At 30.3% G+C, this 6,322-nt stretch overlaps 1 long non-coding RNA gene across 2 annotated transcripts in view; it reads left to right on the forward strand.

The window, feature by feature from the left end:
• The first annotated feature begins 2,825 nt into the window (after positions 1-2,825).
• The window catches only part of LOC145324178 (uncharacterized), a 7,131-nt gene continuing 3,634 nt past the window's right edge, over positions 2,826-6,322 (forward strand). The window contains exons 1-2 of one of the 2 annotated variants that reach the window (XR_013881199.1): positions 2,826-2,901; positions 4,022-4,092. This is a non-coding gene — a long non-coding RNA (uncharacterized LOC145324178). The remainder of the gene's footprint in view (positions 2,902-4,021; positions 4,093-6,322) is intronic. The other variant, XR_013881200.1, reaches the window with a different exon arrangement.

A 6,322-nucleotide genomic window follows, 5' to 3' on the forward strand; every position in this document is an offset into this window, starting at 1 on the left:
TATGTTTTATATAACTTTTCTAATTCTCAATTATTTAATTTTACAAGCGAATAAAACAAAAAAGTTTAATTTTGCATCAAAAATGCTTGGTCTTCATTTCAATTTTTAAATATTTGTTTTTATCCTTAACCTCAACAATTAATACTCGGTATTAAAATGAAACGATTTGTTGTACAAAATTTAAATAATCCTATCCTTTTATAAAAAGTAGTAAGTTGTCTAAAGCTCAAGATTTTAAACTGTTATGTCGCGTAAGTTCTCCATCTAAGGGAAGCTTCGTATAGGATACGAGATGGTTTCAGGCTAATTAATTGTTAGATGTTACCCTGTATTCTAGGGTCACTGCTAGTTTTATTATAAGATGAAGCATATCGGCAAATATATGTCTTATATAACTTTTCTAATTCTCAATAAGGCTAAGTTTAATTTTACAACAGAATAAAACAAAAAAGTTTAATTTTGCATCAAAACAATTTATTGCTAGGATGGTCTTCATTTAAATTTTTAAATATTTGTTTTTATCCTTAACCTCAACAAATAATACTCGGTATTAAAATGAAATGATTTGTTGTACAAAATTTAAATAATCCTATCCTATTATAAAAAGTAGTAAGTTGTCTGAAGCTTAAGATTTTAAACTGTTATATCGAGTAAGTTCTCCATTTAAGGGAAGCTTCGTATAGGATACGAGATGGTTTCAGGCTAATTGATTGTTAGATACTACCCTGTATACTATTGTCGCAGCCGATAGTTTCATTACAAGATGAAGTAGAACGGCAAATATATGTTTTATATAATTTTTCTGATTCTCCATAAGCCTAAATTTAATTTTACAACAGAATAAAACAAAAAAAGTTTAATTTTGCGTCAAAACATTTTGTTGCCAGGGTGGTATTCCATTAAATTTGAAAATATTTTTGTTGGCTAAAACTTTAATTTTAATTTTAAAAGTATTCAGACTTTCACGACTTATACTTAAATATTTTTCTAAAAATTAGTTTTAACGTAAAGTAAGGAATGATAAAACAAGGATGATATTGTCTATAAGTAGCGAAGCTTTAAAAAAGCGAAGGAACGAACTGACAAAGTAAGTAACCCTATTCAAATACAAATCAAATATCCTCCGTAGCATTATATATGGATACACAAAGAAAAGTCAGAGTTATAGAGTCCATACTTCTATTCTTTTTTAATTTTAGAATTGAAAAATAGTATCGTTCAATTTTTTTTAAACCCGAACCTCTGATTCCAGGAAATTTGTGGTGTGCCTTCACTTTCTCATATTACCATATCCGTATGGTAATCCGCATAAACTGAAAAAGGACACAATAGCGAATAAATAAGATTGGAACAAAAGCAAATGGTGTTAAGTAACAAGAGACTGAGCCCCTAGTATCTAAGAAAATTAGGGCAGCAATAAGCTTAAAAACAACTGAAAACTTAATTTTAAATTAAAAGAGCCTAAAAATATCCTAGGACCTATATAAATATTTCTTAATATGATGAAGATCTCAAACAAAGCAAACTATAATACTATAATATTACGTATATTTATTGTCTGAAACTAAATATCTCTAAAATTCTGGTTCGATTTTTAAGTAAGCTGTATAAATGTCTTTGCGTGGTTTTAGGATATTTTTCTGACTTCCCCCTAGAGTCTAGAGGCGAATCAACTAGTACTTTACATAATTTAATAATAAACTTGATGTGAATCATGCGCGGAAGTGAATGGACACCTCTATTTTCTACTGTGCTCGAATATTGTCTCTTTTTATCTTTCCCCAGACAATATACTTGGACAAATAAAACCAGGGTCAACCAGCCGACTAAGCTATACCTAAACATTCATATGTTTATTTACAATTTATTTTTAGGTGAATTTATCCATAATTAATTTTGGATATACATTTTTGAATTATTTTAGGCTATTTTACTGCCATCTACCTCAAAATTTTAGCGAAAAAAATCTTTACGTATAATAATGTCAATTAGACTTAACGCTTTTTTAATAGTCACCATTTAACATGTTATAGGACTTTTTAGTGTATTTGACCGACTAAAGTATTTGAAATATAGAATATCTTCGCTTTTAGTTTAAATTTTGATTTAAAGCCTGAAATGTACTTAAATGTAAATTCGCTTAAAAATCCGCCATTTAGCCACCAAAACTGCGGTTGGATTCCCTTTTAATCTAGAATAACACAGTACACACAAATTACAAAATTTTCTAAAAACTTTTTGCTTTTTTATACCAACAACAAAACATCGGCAGTGAAAAAAAAATGCGCTGAATATTTTTGTTTTGGTTTTTGGAAGATTAATGTTTTTGTCGACCTTACTTTGATGAAATTAATGGTTGTCTTGACCTTGGAAGGAAAAAAAGTCATTAGGCCCAGATGAAAATTAGAATCAAGCAAATATTTTAAAAATGAATAGCAGTTAAGTCATCATATAGTCATTAAAATGTGGTACAATGAAAGTACAAAAAAAGATAACAGAACGGTTTAAACTAACTTTAGAAAAATGAATAGATATAAAACGTTTCTATAGTATAAAAAAAAGTGGGGAGAGAAAATTGTGTATTAAAGAAATTTAGAAGCTACAATAATATTTAATTTTAATACTTATACAATAAGTTAACCTATTTGGTGTTCTTAACTTGTATAAGGTTCATTTTCAAGCTGTTCAAGTGTTTTTTCCTTTGGAATTGAACGATGGAATTTCCAAAGAAGATAAAGTGTCTTTACTTCACTTTATTCTTTAATTTCATGTCTCGTATATTTTAAAGTGTAATTAAAAGTAATTTATTTTATTTTTTCAGAACCAAAAAATGCTACAATGATTTCAAGATCTTCCTCGAGCTATCAGCCACTATCAGATTCACAAACCATGGTTAGTAAGGTGCTTGTTTTTGAGCGAAGCTTTTCTATTTTTAGTCGACCCATCTTAACGTTAGTTATGGATTTAACGAATTATACAATTATGCATATTAAACAATAAATTAAAGGAATTTAAAAAGACGTTACCATTTATTTAAATTATTAGTATGTAAGCCATTTAATTAGTTTAATTTGGAAATTTTAAAAATACTCGACAAAAAAACAACTAGAATTACTTAACGCATATAGTTTATAATTATACCTGGTTAAGAGAAGGCTAAAGCTAGATGATTTTTAATTTTGAAAAATCTGGAATCATCTTTAATAGATTTATTGGATATTATCATGTACTCTAATTTTGTAGCGGGCTAAAATAACAATCTTCCCCATCACACCTTTACCCCATCCCTTACCCTCCTAGTGGATAAACGAAGTAATCAATAAATTACAGGGGTAATAGCAACCTAAAATGACGACAATTTTTCTCTTGTCATAATATCCGCGTATTATCCATTCCTCTACCCTGTCCTAAATGCACTGAAAGAATTCAATATAAATTTAAATGCATTTACAAGCACTTTGACTTAAGCAACATGTTTGATATTTTTTGTTGAAATTTTCTTTTTTTTATTCATTTAATTTCAAATTAACTCTATAATTCGAAATGACCGTCAGTATGTCTGTTTAACCATTAATGATTTATTATGATTCGCTACTTATGGATGAATTGTCATCATTGTTAGAGTATCATGTTTTAAAAATCGTTGTATTATTACTTGGATGTAGCACCAGATTTTCATGTACTCTGATAAAGTGATGCTCGCAGCTGGCTAAAATAACGATACGGGGAGTATCCATTCCTTTTACCCCAATTCCTCCCCTCCTACTGGATGAACCATTAAATTGGGTACATATTAGCAAGCTATATTATAAAGGGTGTTAAAAAAACCGATAGCTTCACTCTTTTCAATATAAACCCTACAGTTTTAGTCAGAAACTAACAAAAAATGACCCAAATCATGACCAAGCAATGACAATTAGAAAACATTATTGATTTTGATTTCTACTACCTCTCCTGAGCACTACAGCTCGAGTCCTAGCCCTTGTGGAGAATTTTTCCTTCTATATCCATTGTTATTAAGGACCATGACAGAGATACCAACACTGTAGGGGCTGACTCAGCTGATTCAACACATGAAATGACAAGTATAAGGTAAGTTGTTTAGTAGCCTCGTCAATAAATATTTTCATAATCCTTATATTAAAGGATGTATGTGTCTGTCTGTTTATACAAAAGAACCGATAAGGTTCTTCTTTACAGTGTAGCTCCATAGTGTTATAATTTTGTTATTTTAACTAAGAATAAAAAATGTTCCCCTCCCCCCCCCCCTCAACAAGTACCCTAAGCTAGAGGCGGCCTAAATAGGCGTAGTCGCTTGTTTTATATAAAAAGCTTTATTATATATTGTTTTGTATTATAATGTTGCGTAACTTAATAATATAATAAAAATACAGGAATACTGACTAATCAAAAAATATCTCGTGTAGAGAAAATCAAGGAAATAGGGATTGGTCATTGGAAGATGAAATTTTGACGCCCGTTTGTTTGCCTGATATTAAATGTCGACATTAATAACAATAAGGGTATCTTAAGAGACAAGAAAATGGATGATGAATCGATGTACCTCACCTATAAAGATAAACAAAATTAACCCTTCATAAGATTAAAATTTTTGGTTGAAAAGTTTTATACTGCTAGTTTGTATAAGTACCCAAAGTTAAAGAGCTATGAAATGAGAGTTTATGCCTAGGCTAATTATTTTTTATTATCTGCCATTGTCCCCTTCCTCCCTGACAAAATATATGCTGAGCTAAACAACATCCGCTAGCATTTTTCAATATAGAAATTCCATATGCAATATGTAAAATAGAATATTGAGGAGGTATATTTTTGGAACTAATTTATTTTAAGCTTAAAATAACATATACTACGAAATAAAATAGTAAGTTTTTGTTTTGTCTGTAGCTAAAGATCTCGCTAACCGCTGAACCGATATGGTTTCTTTTTTAAGTGAAGCTTCTGAGTAATCCAGCGAATGAAAAATGCCCTCACACAAAAAAACTTTCCTCCTAAAAACTTAAATTCAAAGTGGAGGGTCGCTTACCCACTCCTTACATTCTTACAAGTGTCCATAGTATTCTTATAAAATTCAAAACAATTAAGAGAGCTTATCGTGTTATCCCATTTCCTGCCCTTAACAAAACAAGAGCAATTACATATTATTTAAAGAAAAAAGAACAAATTTGTGTTTTAAAATTATTAAAAGTTTTACTGAATAAAAAAGACTTGTTTTTATGCTTGGTAGTTGTCAAAAAGTCATTAAATTTGTGAAGGCTTTCATAGGCCCATCTTAGTATTCTTGAGTAAGGTGAGGCGGACATACACTTATTATTGAGTTATAGAGTAGCGTGCTACTAAAAAATAAAATAAACTTGTAAAAAGTTATTTACTACCTTACATATGTTATAAAAGAAATTTTATCTATTTTGCTAACTTTGTATAATATAATCAACAAAACTTTTATTCTTTTATAATTTTTTTTCCATGAAAAGCCTCTTATACAATTCTTTATATAGTTTTATAACACTAAGATAGTAATTAGAAAATCCTTTAAGTTGTAAGCGAACTAACAAAATTTCTTGGCTATTTTAGGTTAGATAAGTTAACCCATTAGTGCCGAGCGCCACTTTTATGGGCCGATCGAGCTGTAAGTTTCAGGGAAGCTTTATAATGGTCAAAACGGAATTCGTATTTTTTTGTTTTGCTCTAGTGGCGTGCACAGGAAAGTTGCAAAAAAACCCGGTTCGGCTTGGCCATAAATACCAACCAGGCATTAACACCCGTTTTTGGTGCTTTCCCCCAGTTTTAAAACCCGGTTGACCTGTATAAACCCGGTTATTTTGACCAAAAATCGAAAAATGTAATTTTTGAACGCCAAAAGTGAGATGAACACTTTTTAGAACTTTGATACGATCCGTAATTGAAAACTACACAACCTCATGTAATCTAAAGAGCTACAAGTATAATACGAAGCGATTTATTTCAAATTTAGTGTTTCGGCTATAGGTGCCGCCGTTTTCGGGTAAAAAAACCCGTTGCTCGAAGTTTTAAAAGACACACACTACAAAAAAAGAACATATAAAATTTGGGTGTTACATATCAGAAAACGAGCATAAAACTATTGGGTGACACCTATAGAGATTACTAGGGTTATTAGGGTGGCTCAAACCCTTACTAATGACGTAAACTGTTATTTTTATTGGTTGAAAAGTTAAAACCGGGTAATAAAAACCGAAACCGAGCCGGGTTTTAAAATTTTCGGGTATTTATGGCCAAGCCGAACCGGGTCATAATAGGGCGTAAAAAAACGACAAAAAAATCA

Source organism: Acartia tonsa, chromosome 7, assembly GCF_053477335.1.
Source record: "Acartia tonsa isolate MP-2025a chromosome 7, ASM5347733v1, whole genome shotgun sequence".
Classification (NCBI taxonomy): Eukaryota; Metazoa; Arthropoda; class Copepoda; order Calanoida; family Acartiidae; genus Acartia; species Acartia tonsa.